This window comes from Corvus moneduloides, chromosome 10 (genome assembly GCF_009650955.1).
Source record: "Corvus moneduloides isolate bCorMon1 chromosome 10, bCorMon1.pri, whole genome shotgun sequence".
In the NCBI taxonomy this organism is placed as follows: Eukaryota; Metazoa; Chordata; class Aves; order Passeriformes; family Corvidae; genus Corvus; species Corvus moneduloides.
This window is the reverse complement of record NC_045485.1, coordinates 20,034,316-20,056,259: the sequence shown is the minus strand read 5'-3', so window position 1 is coordinate 20,056,259 and position 21,944 is coordinate 20,034,316. Positions and strand designations below refer to the sequence as shown.

Here is a 21,944-nt window from a genome sequence, read left to right as displayed (position 1 = left end):
AAAGTCCCAGTAAGCACATACAGCTCATATTGGGAAAAGGAGCAGTTTGAGCTGGGAATCTGCCTGGCACTTGTCATTTCTGTGGTCCGCAGGGTGTTCCCTTGCACATCTCTCTGCACAGCAGTTAAATATTTTCTTGCAAGTTAAGGCACCCAGGCTGCTGCTGGATGGGCTACACAGCCTGGGGCCATCTATGCCATGACCCTGGTGGTTATTGTTCTGCAGCAAAGTGCAACTAGTATGGCTGTGTCTGATATTCTTTAACAGAGGAGAAGAAAGTTTTATGTTTGTGTGCATCTGGCTGTTCTTTCACTTTGCACTCACACACACATTTGATAAATGGAAGTAACTGAGAGCAGAAGCAAGACACTGGACTCTTAAGGTGATGTGAAACTGGCTTATGTTTTTCTTGAAAATAGGACTCTTAAATGTGATGACAGAAATCATGAAAGTAGCAGGGCTTTGCATACACTGATGTGGTTAATCCAGTCAGTAAAAGTAATGTTAAAAAAAAGGGCACCCCACAGTGTTCCAGTATCTTTCTACCTGAAGTTTATACGATGCCTAACACGTATGCAATGGATCTGAGGCCTGACATTTATTTAAACTCTTTGGGAGCAATATCAAACATTAATGGGGATTAGTGTTAGAACTGGTGTAAACATAGCAAACAATCTGCTGTAAGTGTATGCTCACATTTCCATATGTTATGTAGGTAAGCAGAGCCACCGCAGAGGAAAGAAACCCGGAGATGTAGTTCTCAGCTAACTGCCTCTGGGATCCTTAGAGGCAGACACTAGTAGGGCACAACTATCTCATGATATCACTATCTACATACTCATAAAATGTTCTGTCTAGAGTTGCAATTTAGTTTTGCAAAAGGTAAGAAAGATTTAAAGACATGCAATTCCATTGTGCAAAACCACTAAAAAACAGATTTAAATGATTTAGTACTTCCAGGTGCACTGTAATTCTTGGCAGGAAAAGCTAATTCCAGGTGTGTAACTTCAAAAAAAACTAAAACCAAAAACCCAACAAAAATCCAACCCTCTTGTCAAACCTGGATAAAAACATCAAGTTAGAAAAACAGAAGCTAAACTAGGAACAAAGTCCAAAGTACAACTGCGGAAAGACAGCCTCTCCATTGAAGAAATTATTGCATATAAGTGAATCTCCTATTACTTGAGTAAACATAGCTTGATTCTGGGCAATATTTCAAAAGAGATAAAGCTTTGGCATGCATGAGCACATAGAAAGATGACATGTTCACAGTGGGAGGTATGAGGTGGGGTTTCCAGTAGTGCCAAAATTTATCTCACGCATACATGCTTAGGGGCCAGATCCAAAACTTTACTTCCAGCTGCTGAAGTAAAGAGCAAATCTTTTCACTGTCTTCAACTGGTTTTGTATTCAGCATTCACTCTCGCTAGGAGAAAGGGAGGAGAAATACATTTGTTTCCTTATTTGCAGCCAAATCTTTTACACATTTTTCCTTCTTTTAAGCCTGGGGAACTCTTGTCATTAACTTCCTCAGGGGCAGGTCCTTAATCAATAGATCAAAATATAAACTGTACCACAAAATGGAAAATACTATTGTACCAGCTAAAGTTATTTGCTTCAGCAACACATGTGGTAAGGGATATTGTTATTCCATAATAGAATACACATTGATTCATTTGGCACTTTTTTTTAAAAAGAGTTTTTATTTATATGATGTGTTTATGGACAAATATGCATTGAATGCTTTTTAAGTCCTATTATGGTTTGGTTTTATTTCCACATGTTCAGATGAAATGACCATTACTGGGCCTAGAAACCTACAACACTAATGGAAGTTCTTAGAGTCAGTGCCAGTTTTATATCCTGCAGGGGTAGTTGCCATTATATTAATATCCTGCAGGTCAAGTTATTTCTAAAAAAACCCTCAACATATTTTGCAGGTTCTATGCAATTCAATATAGCGTCACCCTTAGTATGTGCCAGTTTTGCATCTGAATTAAGAGCTGGGGATTAGACCTCCAAGTACCAGATCAGACCTCCAAGTAAGCAGGTTTTGCAGAAATCCATGGCCACACAGAAGGAAAATGGACATGGCAACCTTGTCTCCCCAAGGTCTGTGTGAAAATTCTTTAGGAATCAGTGTTCTTGCTCTGAAAGAGAAAGAATGGTTGGGAAAACTGGGCCCTCTGCTGCCATGATCAGGGGCTGGGTGCATGGTGCTGCATTCAGCTGCTTTTGCTCCTGTGAATAAACAATTTTTCCTGTGATGTAACCTCAGTCTAACAAAAAGGGGGTAGAGAAACCCAATCCCTTCCCAGTCACTCCCTGACTTTTGGCACTGCTGTCAGCCGTGGGAGCCCAGGCAGGGTCGTGCCCATGCTGGCACATTGGCACTTCCGTGAGGTGAGAATGACACACAGGAATTATGGAAACCTTTCTGCCTTTGCCTTGGGACTGCTGGGCTGGGTGGCCCTTTCTTGTGGCAGAGGAGCAACAAGGTGTGACTGTGCACAGGGCCAGGCAACAAACAGCCCAGCTGTGATTGCACAGGTCTTTCTGGGGCCTCTCCTGTTCCCACACAGAACTGTGTGCATGGAGGGGAGGGGAGGGCACTTTTCATTTCATTTCTCCTCTCACTGCTGAGCTTGCACTAAATTGGTACAGAGATCCTTATCTCAAAGCAGAAAGTGAAATAGCCAGCTTTGTCACTGTTTGAATGCTCTGTGATATCTAGCTCAGAAGGCTCTGATTTTATTGCCATGGCATTGCTGTCAATTAGAAGTGGTGGTTCTGTCCAGACTCCAGCATTAGGGCAGACGGGGTCCAAAGTGGAGTTAAGGGTGTATCAAACCTAGCATGAAACTGTGTTGGGTTTGTGACACTGTGATAAACCTGTTTTCCATTGAAAAACACTGAGGGGAGATATAATTCTTAGCTGTCATTACAGACTCCCCAGACTATTAAGGCTGCATAAATATTAAAGCTTGTTATTTACATTAGAACCATTATCTTTATAGATATTGATGCTTGTTAAATGATTCATAATGCATAATTCATTCAGCCAGTCCTGCCCTTTTCCCTGTTTATTATTCATCTGCAAATAGACTTTGATTTTTACAAATTTGTTCATTATTCATATTACTCCAGACTCTCTACAAAAACATATTTTAGTGGTTTCCTTTGCTTGAAATCTATTGTCTCCTACCCTATTTTTATCAATTTGCTTCTGTTGTTGCTTGCAGATTGTAATTGAACATTTAATAACAGACCTGAAACTCCCCCTGACTTAACAAAGATTTACAGGATAGCTCTGGGGATTCATGATATTGCCTCTGCCACTGCCACGCAGCCACTGACAGGACACAGTCTGCAGTCATTCATACAGCAGGCTCTAGCTTTTATTCCCACTTGTTGGAAACACAATAATCCATAGAGTTCTGCAGCACGTGGCCAGGTTCTGAAGTCTGGGAAATTAACTTGTGTGTTTATGTACAAAGCAAGCGTAGCAAGGCAGATTTCCCTGCATCCCAGCACATTGTGATTCAAGGAGAGAGCACCAGAATGGGATTTCAGATATCTGGTTCAGGTCTCCAGCCAACCATTTCCATGCAGAGTTGCCTCTCCATGTGCCTCAGTCTTCTCTTCTGCAGATTGGTATCAGTGTTGCCTGAGGAAGATCTTGCTCTGCAGAGACCAGAAGGAGTAAAAAATGCTCCTGGCATCTAACTTTAGGCACAGATATTAACTTGTTTCCCCTGAGCTTCCAGAAAAGAGCTGTGAGAAGTTTCTCCACTGATTTCTATTCTTGGGGTTGATGTTCAGAAACATCTCCAAGCTGATCCCTCACTTCCTGTTGGGGGATCTGGATAACCTCACCATTTCAAAGCTTGGGTGAAGTGCCTGAAGAAATACTGCCAGGCTTCCAGAAAGAGAAAGTAGTTCAGGAAATAAAGTATAACGTGTTTGTCTCCGATCCAAATACTTTGATCTGTAAGATTAGTTAAAAAATAACAAAAAATTCTCTTTGTTTTCAATTCAGTTTGTCACTATTCATGATTAATTTATTTTGGATGCACTTCTGAGAAGTTGGTATCTGCACTATGAGCAAAAAGAAATCAAAACCATATAGTAAAAAAATCAATTTGAGGAACTAATTTGTTATCTGAGTCTACAAATAAATTATTGTAGCAATTGCAATAATTAAAAATGTTTAAAATGCTTGAAGAAAAATGAAATTCCTAAAGATTTTTAGAAAAAAACGCCAGAAGTGTACACTTCAACATTTTATCATTTCAGAGTAAAGTTTGAGGACAAAGGAGTCAAAATGAAGCCATTTTTGTTTTAGTTTGAAATACAGTTTTCAGTTTAGTTAGCAAAAAAGAATTTTTAAATTTTTCTAATGATTGCTTTCTCCATTACAGACTGGTCTCAATGTCTTTTATTTTACTGGAAGAAAATGAAGGGAAATTATATTTATAAATACTGAAAACTTGGAAATGGAAAAAAAAGAGATTAAATTAAATTGGGCTCAGAATCTTCTCCTTTCTTCTAGTTTTTCAGCTGGAAAAATATGAAAAATTGCCCTGAATGAAATGATCCTCCTAATTTCTAATATTTCTTCTCTTAAAAGTTAAAAACATGGTTATTTTGTCCTCTCATGTTCTACATGTTCTCTGTTTTCTTTTTTTTTTTTTTTTTTCCATGCAATGGCCTTCCACCTTGGGCTGGTGTATTATGGAGATAAAGGGTAATGTAGACTTATTTCTGGAGATCAGAACCCAAACTCCACCCAAGCACTGGAGGAGCAGCAGCACTTCAGCGCATTGCAGTGCCTGGGGTTGCAGTTCTGATCTGAGTTTAGACCATCCATGATCTCAGTCCACCACACTCAGCAGAAAATCTATTATTTTCTTCATACCTATCTCAAATTCAACTGTTAATGAGTTATGAAGAGAACCAGAGTCCATGGACTGTAACAATCTCCAGTCCTGGTCTCCTGATGAGTGAGGAACTACAGTACTGCTCGTTTCCACTGGTCCTCATTTATCCTTCTGCTTTCTTCTTTCCCTTATACCATGAGTCATCCAACATTTGACGCCTGGGGACTCCATGTGTAATTTTTTTTCCCAGTCACTTTTGTCCCCTCCTCATGCAATGCATTCATACAAGCCCTGTGAGCACAGAGGAGCCCTGGCCAAAATGGCTCAGCTTCCTTCCCAGGGTGTCAGAGAGCCAGGAAGAAAGGTTGGTTCGAGGTCTTGGCTCCCTCTCCTGGCTGGCTCTGCAGCAACTTTAAATGAGATTTTAGCCCTTCAAAAATTGGTGTTTGCTTACTGCCAATGCACACATGAAACAGGAGAGAAGAGCGCTCTTGTGATGAGATTCTGGTTTTTAAAAAAGTAAAATTAGAAAGCTGGAATTAGAAATTAGAATTAGAAAGCCACTAAAAATATATTAAGTAAAATCATCATGGGTGTTTTGTATAGACTATTTGAAAATGTTTATTTCCTGCCAAGATTTCTTGAATACTACATACATAAGAGAAAGGGTCTTTTTAAAATTTTGGATTTTTTTCTGGATTACCTGTGTTTTCTTTCTGGCCTGCAGGCTCTAGACTTCTACTTAATAAACGTCCCAATACAAGCTGTGTGTTATCCTTAAACAGTGGTAGCATTCCCCCTACCTGCTAATTGCTTTATTTGTCCTTACTGCTTCCGTTCCCTCATCAACAAAGGCTTGCTTTAGCATAAAGGGCAATGAGGTAGAACATGACAAGGAGAGTGGGAGCCAGAAGAGTGAATACTTCTGTAATTACACAGTAGCCTGGAGTAGTTCTTCTCAAATCAATTATGTAGCCTGGATTGCCCAAAACTTTGAGGACAGGGCCTTTGCTTTAATTTGCCTATGGAGCTATGTGCTCCAATAATGGGCAAAATTCTTCCCTTGTTACTAGTTGCCTTTTATCAGAATCCACATAATTCCTTCCTTATTTATTTTTCTTTAATTACTTTATTAATAGTACATTGTATTTAGCACAGCTACAAACTAGTCATTGCAAACTGCTTTGCAAACATTACCAAATGAATTTCCACCTTGTCTTATTGAAAAAGTAATTCTACGTCCATTTTTCAATGGGGAAAACAGGCAAAAGATTGTAATGGAAAGTGATTAGAAAAAGCAACTGGAAAATCATCCATAAAATCCTGAAAAAGTGTAGTTGCAAAGTAAATTGTCAGATAAACCAAGAATTTAACTCAGCAATCTAAACATTTATCCCAAACTCTATGCTTGCTGTGCACTCCTCAGATTTATCCTTACTGGGACTTTATAGCAGGCATAAACCAAGATGGAATAAAAGCAAAATATTGCCAGTGCCAAGATTTCAGTAGTTTTGGAGACTTATTTTTGCTGTTGCTGAAGAGTTTACTAAACAGAATATGGCACATAACAGGGACAGTATGGGTGTAAGGAGAATGAGCATCTTTATTGTCAGCTGATTTCACAACTCCATGTAGGTCTCATCTTCCAAAGGGTCTAGCTCATTGTTACATGAGTCAGTCTCAGAACTTCCTTGGCATCAGTGATTGGGATTTGGTCCCCGTGATGGTCACTGCTTTCATGAGTTTCTCATTTCTTCCTTCCCTGTGGGACACAGAACAGAAGCTGTGTCCGAATGCCTGTCAAAGTTTGGAACTAGGCAAAACTTTGCTTTTGATCCCTATTTTCTTCATAAATGAACTACCACTAGATAATGAGCAGTCAGAGTTCTGGTTGTTTTATTTAAGCAATGGCTTCAGCAATGCTCTAATGTAAGGAAGGAAATACTTTTGATGATACTTTTAAAAGGCATTACAGCCACTGCCTGAAAGGAGAAGCTTCCAGGAGGCAGAAGGGAGGCCAGTGAAGATGTTCAGGTAACTGGTTCTTCAATAACAGGGGTGTGTATGCAATAACAGAGGTGAAGGCCTGAAGTGAAAATTTGGCAAAATTTTGATTAACTAAAACACTGAAAAAAAAATTTCATATTTCACAGTTTGAAGCTTCTTAGACTTTTCTAATTAACTGCAAGTAAATTTAGATTGAAAACATTTTCAGACTTGTAGCTAGAAAAGAGATGAACTCAATGCCCATTCATGAAAAGTTTGTGATCATGTGTATTTGTCAGTGGAAAAGGTTTATCTGGAAAAAAATGTGTCTGGCTCTAGTTGTAGTCTTATCTGCATAACCTGTAATAGAATAACTATAGCTATAGAAAGACTTTTGTTCTTTTTGGCATAGCTGATCAATTAGATGTGTAGGATGGAGTTACAAAAGCTCTTACAGTTTGCAGGAGTTGCTTTGCTCTTCATGGCTGTGTGAACAGCATGGTGCTAGAAATGATGTTACAAGGAGTGAACAATATTTTGAAAACTGAGTTGTTCTTCTTTATGTCATGTAGCTAAAGCCCTCAATTGCCACTGGTTTCCCATAGGATTTTGATGCCACAGAAATGCACATGAAGGGTCAGTCCTTGCTTCAGTCTGTGTTGAATTCAGAAAATAAAGGAAATGGTGTTATGACTCTTCACAGGAAGCTAAGGGTCAGGCTAATTTTTATTCTGGTTTGGTTTTGGGTTTTGGGTGGGTTTTGTTTTCAATCAGCTTTTTAAATTCATTTTTATTTTTGATGCACTCACCATCATTATATCATCTTTTCAGTAGCAACCTTCATTGGCCATAAGTAACTTACCCAAAATCTCTGAGGAGGTCTCTGGGAGAGCAGGCAACTGAACCTTTCATATCTATAATGACAGTCAATGCAATCTTCTGGATAGGGAATAGATGTAAACTTTCATTCAAAATCCATGTCAGGTTCAAAAACACCTTTTAAAAGACAGCTGACCCACTGTAGGATTACAGTTTCAGGTGAAGCAAGCCAGAGCCAGAGCAGGTCCTTACTGAATAACCTGCTGTGTGCAAGGTGAAAGCAGCACAATTTCAAGGCTGCATCTGCTTAGAAAGTCCAAGGATCCATGGAGAGCAACTAATCGACAGGGAATGAACCAGAGTATCTTGCAAGATTTTTCTCTAGTCAAATTGGGTGCCAGTAAAACTGTCTCGAGGCAAGAATGAAAAGTTTAATAATTTATTTATGCATAGAAGCTGGAGTGTAGCCTTGTCACTGGAGTGTCACCTCCTGTGCCTGAGCATCCAGCCATGTCAAAAGGCAGCACCTTTTCTTTTCTGTAACTCATTAAATTGTACTGGAGAAATCCAAATGCATTATCACCCTGATATTAATTTGCCATGTTAGTCACTGCTGTAATTCCCAGATGGTCAAGAGAGCAGAGAATAATTGTCATTTGGAAGGAGACAGTATTACACAGTTAGATGGAAATCACCCCCTTAAGGATTTATAGGAAAACAATTGGTGCAGTATGGTGTCCAGCTACGTCCCCAACTACTGTTAATGCACTTGCGAAGGCATTAACACATTAAGGCTTGAGCTTGGCTCCCCCTTATCTTAGAACAGCCACCAAATGGCATTCTTGCAGTATTAACTTTCTGTCACTTCCAGCTCAAGATGTGACCTAGAGTAAAAAGCTTCCTATCGTCCCATCAGCTCCCTTAACTACTCCCTTTCAGTGCATGTTAATTTTGTGCCTTCGTTTCACAGTGCACAACTGGAAAAAATTAGAAACTTGTAGTAATATTCTTCCAGCTAAAAGAAAACATTTGCACTGTCAAAGTTTAAGCTAATAAAGTCAACTTCTGAAGTTTCTGGAAACTCCAGAAGTGCTCAGCCTTACCACACAGGCTGCAGGCAGGTGCACTACAAGTATTTCCTTGCTCCATATATCACTACATTTGCTAAGCAAAATGAAAGCAAAAGCAAAAATGAAGCAGTTCTGTATTTCTTTAAACATTTGGCTCTTTTTTTGTAGCCATGTGCTGCATGCACACTGATAAAACATCTCCCATCCTGTAAAGGCTCCCTCCCGCCAAAATCAAGATCAATTTATAGAACTTAAAAACTCTTGCCATCCCCCCCAGCCTGTCCTGACAGACAGGGGCTGTGTCATGATGATCAGAGGCTCGGGCAGCAGCTGGCAGCCCAGGCTGGGGCCACAGCTGGACAGGGAGAATTCCCCTTTCTGCTGTCCCAAGCCCACAGGCAGAGAGCAGACAGCACCTCCACTTCGAGCTGCTGCAGGAAAGGAGTTACAAACTGCAGCCAAAGGAGCATATTTTACTTGCTGTTTATGTTGAAACTCACTTTTTATGTGTCTAAAATTAAGAATAATAAGCATAACAAAAGTGTTGATGAGAAATAATATATGAATACATTTCTGTGTGGCCAGCCTGAGCTGTGGAGATGTGCATTTGGGTTTTTAGCTGATATACATGGGTTTTTTTGCTTTGCCAGCGCAAATATCTCTCCATCTTCGAGCTCTTACAAGTACTTATTCACTGTGAGGTGGAAGGGAAGGCTTGGCAGAGAGCAACTGCATCCAGTGAAGATTTCCCTCAGTCCATAGCTGGATCCAGAGGGCTCAAAACACGAGGGGAAAGAGGGGCTGCAAGCAGCCTGAACACTCTGGGGAAAAGCACCTTTTTCACTGGGAAAGCAGAGAAAGCTGAAAAAACTAAGCCTTCCTTCATCCAAATCTTTTACCTTTGAGGGTTGGGGGATTTTTGGTGTTGTTTTGTTGGTTTTTTTTAAGGGGGAAAAGGCTGAGGCTGGGGGGGATGGAGAGCAAAAATGCTGACCTTAATTAATGGAAGGCCCACTAGAGCCGAAGGAAAGGGTTTGGCTCTCAAGGCCTGGGCCTCCCCCTGAGCCTCTCCTGGGTGTAATGAGAGAGCTCAGCTTCATTACTGGCAGCTGAGGGGAAGGGTCACTGGGGCTGGATTTGCAGAGCCCTCATTGAGGGATCACTCCATGCTGAGAGAAGCTGGCCATGCTCTTGGACACCTGGTCATTAACATTGCTAATTAGCGGCCATTAATCAGGGCCCTGGGTTTTTTGTTGTGTGTCACTGGCTCAGAGGAACCAAGTGAATAAGAAGATTGTTTCATTACCTCCACAAGAGGTGGAATGAAAGCAGTTCCCATCAGCTCAAGATGAGCTGAATTAAGAGAAAGGTTAGACAACAATTTAAGATGAGCTGCCAAGGGGGAGCTGGGGGACCTGAGCTGTCCTCTGAGAGGAAAACCAGTCACCTATAATTAATGAAATCTTCCACAACCTCACTCTAATCACCGTGTGAGCTTCTCACCAAAAAAAAAACCAACCCTATCTTTCACATCGGAAGAACCCTAATTTATCTGTTTAAGAAGTCCTAATCTTGGCAAGCTTTAATTCCATAGGATTTTTGCACTATATATATATATATATATATATATATATACACACACACACACAATGCAAGGATATATATAAGTATACACTCACCATAGTGTGAGTGTGTCCCTGTGTTTGTTTCATATATTTACCTGAGTCAGCAAAGATGGTTTTCACACAGCCAACCCCACTGACAGGGGGAGGGGGGGGACAACAAAAATCTGTATTAAAAAGTCTCCAGACAGTATTTAAAATATTTATCTAAATGCTTGTATTTTATATGCTCTGGCTCCGAAAGCATTGAAGAGATCTGCTGGTTTTAAGAGGCAGAATAATTAAAAATGAGTTCTGTTTCAGTAGGTTAAAAATGACATGGGAAAAATGATAGTTATTGGCATACATAGGAAAAAGTAAAGAATTTAATTAGCAACCAGATTGTTAAAATGCAGTGTTCTCCTCCCATGCTCCATTGTCTAACTTTTTGTGGAACAGGTGCCTAATTTTCCTAATGGGATACATTTTAATTGACAAAGTAGTTTGATTGCTTCACACCAATTTTCAGTTCCTTGCTTACTTTTCATATAATAAACTCTTCTATTTCTACAAACTCAGATGCCCTCTAGAAAGTAATTAGAAGCAGGTTTTATCTGCCTGTCTTTTTTTATAATCCACTTTTTGATTTCTAAAACCAACTAACGAAAAGCTTGATTTGTTCTGCTGATGTGTGAGAGCCAGTAACTTTTAGTCATATGCACTGAGCATTTCAATCAAGTTGTTTGCATATCCATTCATTTCAGAAAGACTCTCAAAATGGATTACAAACATTTAATTGTAAGAGGAATAAAATAATTAAGGCAGTACAAGTGGAAGTTAAAAATATGCCTAAGGATTCACAACAGTTATTGGATCATTCTCATCATGGGGCATAAATTCCTTCTTGTAGTTTCAAAGGACTTTATTCAAGTAGGCACATTGCCTTTCCTAACAACAGAAAGTAAAACCATGTTTCTTATGTATGTGATTCTCTTTGTCGAGCTGTGAGATTGGTTAAAATGTCCATAAAACTAATCTTTGGAGCATTGCAGCTGGTCTGGAATTCTATAATATGATTTCTGGGACTTCATGGGAAAGTTGAAGGCTCAAGGGGAAATTACACAATGAACAGCTGAGAAAAAGTTGCATTCTGGCACAGAATCATGCAAATGGGGCACATTCTTCAGTTTTCTCATGACGGATTGTCTCTGAAACTACTGAGCCAAGTTGCTGAAATGCTAATGAAGGAGAAGCATCAATGAGCGGTGTCATCCTGGGGGCTTCTGAAGGGGACAGAGTAGGAGATGGAGGGAGGGGGCGAGGGGGAAGGAAGGAAGAAAAAGAGAATGGAAAGAAATGGAGCAGGAGTTTCAAATATTGGGGCTGGCCCCTTCTTAAAATTAAATGGGGGGGGCTGGGGAGAAATAGAGCTGTGATGAACTCTGGTGAACATGTCACTCTTGGCTTATAAAAATGAATAAAAGCACTTAAAAGCTAAAGAGTTTGGCTTTGACATGGGGGAAGTGAGTGTGGGCACTGCTAACACTGGGAGCCACCCTTCTGTTTGATACATGAGATGGGTGTAAGTCCCCAGGCTCTCAGCAGATAAGGCATGGGGAGGCACACAAATATTTGAGGGACACCAGTGCAGGCAGCATGGGTGACAAACAGGAAGACCTGGAAGCCATGGTGCAGCAGGAAGACTATGACATCCTTGCCATCCTTGCCACAACTGGAGGGCTGCAAGTGGATGGCTGTAACCTCTTCAGAAGGGACAAGCGAGGAAGGAGAGGCCGTGAGTAGCTCTGTGTATTAGGGACTGGTTTAACTGTCTAGAGCTTAATGATGGTGATGATAGGGTTGGTGTTTATGGGTAAGAATCAGCCAGTGTGTGCCCAAGTGGCCAAGAAAGCCAATGGCACCTGGGCCATTGTAGTGTGGCCATCAGGACCAGGGTAGTGACCGTCCCCTGTGCTGGGCACCGGTGAGGCCACACCTCACAAGCCCTGTGTCCAGTCCTGGGCTCCTCACTACAAGAAAAACATTTACAGGCTGGAGCAAGTCCAGAGAAGGGAAACAGAGCTGGGGAAGGATCTGGAGCCCAAGTCCTGTGAGGAGCAGCTGAGGGAGCTGGGGGTGTTTAGCCTGGAGAAAATAAGACTCAGGAGGGACCTTCTCACTCTCTACAACTCCCTGAAAGGAGGTTGTAGCCAGGTGAGGATTAGCGTCTTCTCCAGGAAACAAGAGATAAGACAAGAAGAAATAGCTTCAAGTTGCACCAGAGAAGGTCTAGAGTAGATATTAGGAAACATTTATCCACTGAAAGAGTTGTCAAGCACTGCCCAGGGAAGTGGTGGAGTCACCATCCCTGGAGGTATTTAGCAGATGTGTAGAGGAAGTGCTTAGGGATGTGGTTTAGAGGAGGACTCAGCAGTGCTGGGTAATGGTTGGACTTAATGATCTTAAAGATCTTTTTCCCACTTAATAATTGCTATGATTCTAAGGAAAACAGGATCCCATTACAAAACTGTGGGGGAATGGAGTAGGCCTTTTACGTGTCTCCAAAAATTGTTACTATTTGCAATTTTTTAAAAAGCCCTTTAATCATGGCATAGAATTTGTGCACTTCCATTCGTAAAGCAAAACAGTTCCTTTTTCCATAGATAGGTGAGCTTTATAACCAGATTGCCCAAAGCTGAGCTACCAAGGCTCATTAAATATTTGGCTTACAAGTACTAGATCTTGAAGAACATTTATTTTAAAAATACCCAGTACACTATATTTTGCAGACTTTCAAAATTGTTCTGTTCTCTCTCAGACCCCATGGTAAATGGCCAAAGGTCTCAGCAAGTTGGTACTGAGCTATTTTGAACATCTGGCTGGTGGTTGCTTCCCGGCAGAGTTCCCGGAGGAGCTGCCGGGTGGTGAGCCCTTTAAAATATGGCCCTCAGAACTCCAGATGCAACACATGTTATTCAAGCTTGTGGAAGGGCTTTGAAAAGCTGGCAGCCACAGAGGAACAAAATCCAGTCATCTGCCCTTTGTCCTCATTGCGGGTGAGAGTAGAAAATTAGTAGGTGTCTTAAGTGTTGTGCAGACGGGAGGAAACCAAACTCTCAGTGTTTGGGTCAGCGTGAGGCAGGGCTGTGCAGTGGATGTGTCACTGGACCAGTGCTCTAAAGCCCTGGGTATTGACCTAATTTATAACCTCTGGCAAGTGCCTTAACCCATTTTTGTTTCCCACTTTTTTCCCCTCCTGTGTCTATTTAAATTTGCTGAAATTAAGATAACTATCTCTTCCTATGACTTTTTATGTTGACTACCAGGATGTGGCCCCAGCTTTACCTGGGTTTTTCCAGTGCTGCTCTAATACATACAGAGATAAAACCAGTAGAGCACAGTTGCACAAAATGTGAAACCTGCCATATGAAATCTTTCAGACTAGTTTGGGAATGGCTGTATTGGGCCCACAGCAGTTAGGTGTGTTATTGTTGTGTGTAATTGTGCTTTAATGGACTGCTTTAATGGTGGTTTTTACTGCTTTCAAGCCTCAGCTATACTTACAGCCTTAGTTTCACAAGCAGCCTTTAAATTTGGTACAAGTATTTGCACATGCAAATCACTGGGTGGTGTCTGCCTGCCCACATACTGCTCTTATTTAAGTTACATCTTGTAGCATTATTACAGAGTCCCAGAGCTCTGGGCACAGAGCAGGACTTATGCAAGCACCGGTTTCCCTGATGCCATAGCAATGCCAGCAGAGAGATGCAGGCAGGTTGGGGACACCAGAACTCTTCCCACAGCAGGAAGTTGAGGGTGGGGTCAGCATCCTGGTGAGCGAGTTATTGCCCACCCTTTTGAGTTGTTTGGTGGGACAATTGTTGTAGATTTATCCTCCTAAGTGAGAGGCAAAGCCCAAAGGTATTTTTGACTGAAATAATCACAAAGACCAGAGTTGACTAGGATCTGGGTTGGCCATTTGATACTTAATGAGTGGGTGATATGGGGACAAAGGACCAGCTATGGAGGAGACACTTAAAGCACAAGTGGCATGTGAGGAGATCTCTTAGGGTAACTGACTCTGACACCTCAAGGAGTTAAAGGAGGGGACAAGCGAGCAGCTCCTCCCTCATGCAGTCCACACTATAGTGCTTTTAACCTGCAGGGAAAGGGCTGATTCCAACACACATTGGAATACAGAGTCTTTCTTATTCCCTCATGATATTTCAATGACTGTAATTAACGTGATTATGGATGCCATTCCTGCTTTGCAGGACTCACGCCACCTTGGCTGAGTCCAGCCTCTCCATATGAAGCCCTGTCCTTCTATGCAGTGGTGTCCCAAAATGAGACAAGGCATGCTTGCCCAGGGACCCCTGCACCCTTCCCACCACTGCAGACATCGCCCAGTAGTTAGAACATCCCACCCTGCTCCCAGCCTGAGCACACTACCCTTCACAGACCCTTGGCACCAAGTTGTGACTGTGCCAAATGAGACATTTGCTCCTCCTTTTTTGCTGGCCTTTCTGAAATATCTTCCATACTCCTGCAGGTGACGAGGGACTTCTCACCTTTGGAAAATCCTGCTTGTGCTGCTGCTTCCTGTCACTGTTTTCCCAAGCTGGTGCCATAACTTCCTGATTTGCTGTGGAAGGATTATTCTTGCAGCCCATCTGCACTATTAAAAAAGCTGGTAAGTGCTGAGATGAAAATATGAGCTGTTTTCTGTAGGATGGTTCTACAGTTTCGTAACTGCTGGAAAGTATGTGTGCATTGGGAGGAGCAAGAGAATGAGAAGCTGGTTGGATTGTATTGCTTTGATTTAAATAAAAAATAGATTCTTCTTTAAGAGCTGGAGGTACTTTGGTGCTTAAGAAGATTTTACAGTGTTCTACTCAAGCAGCACTGAAAGAGTAAACAAATTAATTACAGCAAAGCAACCAGAATGCAGGATAGGGGATCACAGGGCAAAGCAGGCCAGTATAAAAAAAAAAGAAAAATCCATACATAAATAAACGTGGATGAAAATGTTTAAGCACAGCTAAGGCCGCAATCTAGGACCAAGGAGAAAGTTCCTATATTAGCACCCAAAGTTTTGATTGCATCTAATGAAAAAAAAAAAAATTAACTTTCTTTATCTCTCAAACGGAACTTTTCCAAAGTCTGTAGATGTAAATAAGAAATTTTGTTCAAAGGGTCATCTCAAATGCTATATTGTACACAGCAATGTGATTACAGTGAACAAGAATTAGGAGATCCTAAAACACGCTGACAGCCCCTAACATGCCTTATTGTGCTCCGGTGCTCCAGCTCGTATGGTACAGTCAGGGGACCACACACAGTTCATAACAGTCATAATGGAAAATTGTACGGGCTGGTCTAGCTAGGCATAATTGGATGGGCAAGAAATTGAGTTTTCCAGCTTTCAGAGTTGTTTACTTGACCTGTTTTAATTTTAGTTGAGATGGAATAATACATTTCTCCAGGAAATAGCCAGGAGTTGTCACTTTTTAGCCTAATAAATCTCATCTTCAGGAGTGTCTCTAAGAAGTTCACATTTCTAATGGCAAAGAATGCAAACTGTTTTGACACTGTAGATTAAATTCAGCGTAGTTGTACAACTATAACAGCATTTACACTGAACCGACTGAACTGCTTGAAAGTTTTATAGGAACCAACACAGATTTTTTTCACAATATCACTTGACCTGCTCTTTCCCACTCTGCCAGCCTGCAATTTACTACTTCTGACATATCCTTAATGCAAGTCCTGGTGTGCCAGTGTCACCTTGAATTATGTTTATTTTGAAAGCTTGTGGACATCCCTGTTGGCCCCCCCAGGGAAAAGCACTTTTGGACTGACTGCTGAGAATTAGTATTGGACTGTGTTTACTTTGCTCCAAGTCCAGCAGCTCTTTGGGTTGAAATTTGAGAAGAGGCTACCAAGCCATTTTTAAAAACAAATGGGTCTAAGCCATGCAACTTTGTAGGCAAACATACCAGAGGCTGCAGAGCTCAGAGTTGTTATGTTTCTTCAGGCAAGTATCTCCTTATAAAACAATGTAATAAATAAGGAGGGTTTGCACCAGCACAGTGTGTTTTGGCTGGATTATTGTCGTGGTGTCATTGGATTCTGACAACACTCAGCTGGCCTGCATATCTCAGCTGAAAGTTTTTGCCACACAAGTTTTGGAGTGATTGAAAAAGCCATAAAAAGGTGTGAAGCTCAACATCCTGACATATGAGTCAAGGCCCATGAGAAGAGTTGTCCCCAGAGGGCACCAATGTTTTGGGGTGTTCCTCATTGCCAGAAAGAGTCTTTGACATCTTAGGTAGAATGGCACGGGTTAAATCAGCCTTAGACTGTTCTCATTTACATCTCAGTCTGAATTCCCTTATCCAGTACCCAAAATAAAGTATTTTTTTACTTTTCCAGTTCTGTGTCAATCTGACTTGAGGTTTCTTAAAGTCACTGTAGCCAAGCACCATTTTCCCAGCAGCACTCATCCAGAGGAATTATTGGAGCTTTTGAGTCTTTCAAGTTTTTTGTTTTTTTTTTTTTTTTGCAATGGTCAGTTTAGCAATAGTTTTATTTATCAAAACATGGGACTGCAGCATAAAAGAAAGATCTCAGTAACTTACAGCTTTGCAAAAATCACGGTTGGCACAAGCCAGGAAAATAAACCATTTTAAGGCAAACTGAAAACATTTCCAATAACTGAATACTACCAGAATCTCCTCCCCACTCCACTCCCCTCTGTCTGAACCACACTTGTCCATTTGGACCCTGGTGTGTTACCAGGACACACTGGAAGAAACTTGTCTGGTCTTCCAAACTGATTTGAGTTTCTCTGACTAAGTGGAAAATTTGCCTTGACTTCATGGCAGCTGGATCAAGCTTTCTGCAACTAAATAAAGGATCCCATTTTCCCGGCTTTTGTATGGTGTCTCAGCACTGCAAAATCTGTTCAGGTTATTAAAAATAATTATGTCATCAAACTGATTTTTATTCCTTTATGTTTTGGCTTGAAAAATAAAACAGAAAAAAAAAAAAAAGGCATAAACTCATTAAGCCCTAATCTAAAACAAAAGTTTGGAGCCAAATGTCCATGTTCAGTCTTTTCATTCTGTAAACAAGAGTGTCCTATTAGACAGAGATAACACATAAGGGGTACAGATGACAAACAACACATTCATAGGATCTGTATTCACTCTGAACAGAAGGAAAAAGAAGTGTGTATTTACCAGTAATTAACATGTTAACTAGTGTTTGGTGAAATCCATAATATGATTAAAAAAATAAGAATTCCTGGATTACAGGGAAGAGCAATTACCTAAATAAAAGCAACTGAAAAGTTGTCCAGAGGTATATAATAATAATAATAAAAAAGATCCCCCTCCCCAGTGGGAAATGATTACACAGCAATCCATGCCACTTAGTCAAATATCAGAAAAGGATCCCATAGACCCATAATTAGCAATGTAACAAGCAGAGCCTTGAGAAAACAAGCTGGTCCTCAAGACAATAATCTTCATTGCTAGCACCCATCCAACAGCCTGCGACTCAAGGAGTGAAAGAGGCAGGCGAGATAATAAAGGGACCTAACAGAGCCAGCAGGAAAGTTCTCCATGTGCTACTTTGAGTGGCCTTCAAGGGGGTAAAAAGAGGAGAGCTAGGAGGGGGCAAAGCAGTCGTGCCCTCCCCTCCCTAAAAAGAATGAAAAAGAAAGGAAAAGAATCCAAGTTGCTTCTGCAGAAGCTGCCTAGCGACACACAACTAATTACTGCAACCGGTCCCCTGTTTGCAGATCTTGTTATCAGTAAAAATAATAATAAAATGAGCCCTAGCAGTCTGGATATCTGCAATTACAGTGTGAATTGCATGAGAGGATTATATGAAGTGCTCTTGGCGTGGAGGGTGGGGGACCAAGGCGCTTCAACTTGAGAGCAGAAAGCAGCTGGTTTGGGGCTTTGCACCTGCTGCTCACCAGGCTGTTTTCACCTCTAGACGAAAACAGGCTTCTCTCTCCTCCTCTGTCTCCTTTCTTTTCACACAGCACACAAATGTAAAAACAGAGAAGGATTTTTATTAAAAAAAAAAAAAAGAAGAAGAAGAAGAAGGAAAAAATAGAGAGAAAATGAAATTGCCTTCTTAAAGAAGTTTCTCTGAAGCAACATGAGGGGCGTCTTAGGGCAGCCAAGGGGAATCTGAAGATGGAGTGTGGGGCCAAAAAAACAGGCAAGCAGTTCCATTTTAATGCAGAGGCAGCAGACAGAGTGCGATCTGAGATTGGCAAAGTTTCAATGTAAATCCAGGGGGGCAAGGGGGATGGGGCTGGGATGAGAAGAAAGGACTCTTTTACTGTTTCATGCTTCTAAGTCCTGCCGATCAGCATAAGCTCAGCTCGACATTCTGGGAATAGCAATGAGGCACACACAACAATCAAAACACCCTAAATCTGTTTGATGATTCAGACACTTCGTGCATCTGCACCGACAAAATGGGACTTCAATTAAATAACTTGCAGATTTCCACAGAGGGGGGAAAAAGTCGGGGGAACATGAGGATTTTTAATTAGTAACTCTGAATACAAGCCGTTTTTTTAATTAGGTGTTTGCACTACCACTTTATTCTTAAAGGGAGATTTGTAAGCGCGTGGGATTGTTGTGAAAGAAGATCCTGGACAGTTTGTTCCTAACATTTTGTTGCAACCTGCATTTGCTCCTAAACAGCTTTTCTTTAGCAAATGAAACTCAGCTACAACTCCAAGCAAGTTGTTCAAATGAAGGCTGAGATTTTTTTGGAAGTTTTAAGTGCCTACACACATCCATAAATACATATAAGTGTATATGTAGTGCCCAGGGTAGGTTTCAAGGCCCTTCAAGAGTTTTCTTGTGTTTCAGATTACTCTCTGTGACTAATCTAGTTAAAAATATATAAATAACTGTACTGTAGGCATTATATACATAACTGTACCATACACAGCATTTAAACAGAGATAGTAGAAGTTTGTCACAGAGTTGAATGAAATTCCCATATGACTTTACTGCTCTGCAGCCACCACTTTTAGAACAAACCATTAATGATTGCAAGCTTCAGAGTCTGAAAAATGATGGGTGAAATCCCGGACCCTTTGAAGTCATTGAGTGCTTTTCATTCACTATTGGGGTCAGGATTCATGCTCAAAATCTCTTGAGTGTGTGCTGGCATGGCACAGTGATGTACAGGTCTCTCACATGCACATGCACCGTGAACCTGCAAAATCTGCTGTGAAAAGGCATCCTCCCTCTGGCAGGCCATGGTTTTTGGAGCCTCAGAAGACAGATTTGGTCTTTTTAGTAGAAAAACCACCTAGGACACTAGAATGAGGACCCTTCTGTGGTAATTTTAAAAATCTGGCCAAAGAGGAAATTGAGGAATTAGCATATTTTTGCATCTTTATCTCTCAGTTCTTGGACAATTCATTTCTTTGATAAAACATTTACAATGATGTGGAAGAGATTAAAAGTTGGATTTCTCAATACCCACCCAACCCTCCCCCTCCTTTTCCTAACAGGGGTACAGCAAGATCATATAAAGAGGGACCATGATCATTTATCCAAATGCAAACAAACCTAAGTATGAGGATTTACCACAGCCTGACTTTCTTTTTTAAAAAATTTATTTCATGTGTTAATACAAAGACTATTTAGCAAAAGTAGAATGCCAGGATTTGCATATGAATAGGTACCTAAAGATCAACGAGATCAACTCATTAGGGCCTGAACATCTAAACATACGAAAGTCAAAGAGGCCAGAGCTCAAGAGCCCGGCTGCTGAGATTCCCAGTGACTAATCCAAGCAAAGCTGATAGTTTTAAACTTATTAGTATTTTTTCCTGCCTTAAGAAAAAAAATCTTTTACCTGAAATCAAAGCTCAGTCCAAGGAAAACAGCCTTGTGATTTTGTGTCTGGGACTTAATGTCTTCCTTTGCCACAACATTTCTCCATGGCATTGGGCAAGTCATTTAGGAAGGGATTCGCCTGACCCAGCAGTATCTGTCTCGAAGGGAGGGATTTTAACTACCTCATCATCCGGGCTCCCTTTGCAGTCAATGTAAAAAAAGGCACTTTCCAAAGGGCTGTTCATTCTTGCTGTAGTATCCCCTCCTAAGACAGTGTCTAAATCTCTGGCTGCAGGTGCTTATCTCATCCTCTTGCCTATGCCAAGAGTGTCTCAGAGTAGTTCAGACTGAAATGAGTATGGAGTCTGATGTGCCTCATTTCATCATCTGTAAAATGGGATTAAGTGATTAATGCTACCTCTGTATCTCATGGGTGAGTTAGGAAGTGGAATATATTATAAACCACAAGATGTTCAGATATTAAAATAGTGAGAGTGATATGAGTGCCATAAAAAGATAAGGTCCTGATCCAGTATCTGTGGCAACCAAGGGAATCTCTCCTCTGGCCTTTTGTGGGTATTAGATCAATCAATCCCCAGTGACATTATCCATTCACTGCAGAGTAAGTGAAGGTATGGCCAGAATTTTTCCACCGGCAGAGAAGGGAGAGGGTATGGGAAAGCCCTGACCTTACTCTATGCTTGAATAGTAGGAAGAGGGAAAGCACAAACAGGCTTTCAAAGCTGCCTACAGGATTTGGACACATCAGCTTATTAATGTTAGCGGAAATTGGGCATCCACATCTCTGGAAATTTCAGCCTCTGCATTTACAACACAAAAAGAGCCCAACCACAGAGGAGATATTTCCCTAATCTTGGCACCACTGCAGATTTTTGTTTGCGCTTCCTTGGATTAGACCTTTAGCAAACGACAGTGCTCGGATGCTGCGGGAAGGACACATTTACTCCTCACCCACTCCAAGGTGTAGCAGGCAGTGTCAGGGCAGCATATTCTCATGGCTAGATCCTGAGCCTGTCATTAAATCTGTCTTTTGACCTTGGGCAAGTCACTTAACCTCAGTTTCCTCTGACTGTAAAATGTAGATAAAATATTCCCTGCCTCACGGCAGTGTTGGGAAGATTAACAGTTAGACATTGTTCTGAGAGCCTTGAATAAGAGCTGTGAGTGCATGCAGAGCACTGTTTCTATTGGATACTGCTTTCTCTTTCTACATACAGAAGGGCTGACTTTTACACTGGCAAGAAGCCCAGGCCCGTGACTAGTGGTGTGCCCCATTTGAATGCACAATAACTACAGTTGCATGCACAAATTGGGTATCCGTGCATGGAAACTGGACACACAGTTGTTTATAGAACAGAAGAGTTTCTCTCTCGTGTGCACTTGGAAAACTCAAGGACTCCATTTATTAAGTAGAAAAAGCAGTGCCACCACCCGTGCAATAGCAAGCAGTTTCCAGGCAGCATTTTAAACAGGTTAATAAGGTATAATACCATCCCCTCCAGAGACTGTAAGGTGGGCACTTTATGTTGACCCGAGTTAAAATTTCACACTCATTTTACAACTCTTGCAGACTGTCTTGGTTTAAATGTGCCAGGCGAGACGTTTTGGGGAAGTTGAGAAGGGAAAAGATTTGCAGGTATTTTGTTTGATGTGTGTAAATCAGGACTGAAATAAATGGCATAG

At 41.2% G+C, this 21,944-nt stretch overlaps 1 long non-coding RNA gene across 1 annotated transcript in view; it reads right to left on the bottom strand.

The window, feature by feature from the left end:
• LOC116449098 overlaps nt 1-20,343 on the bottom strand; it is a 50,914-nt gene extending 30,571 nt beyond the window's left edge. The window contains exon 1 of the long non-coding RNA XR_004242235.1: nt 20,260-20,343. This is a non-coding gene — a long non-coding RNA (uncharacterized LOC116449098). The remainder of the gene's footprint in view (nt 1-20,259) is intronic.
• Between the last annotated feature and the right edge of the window lie 1,601 nt (nt 20,344-21,944).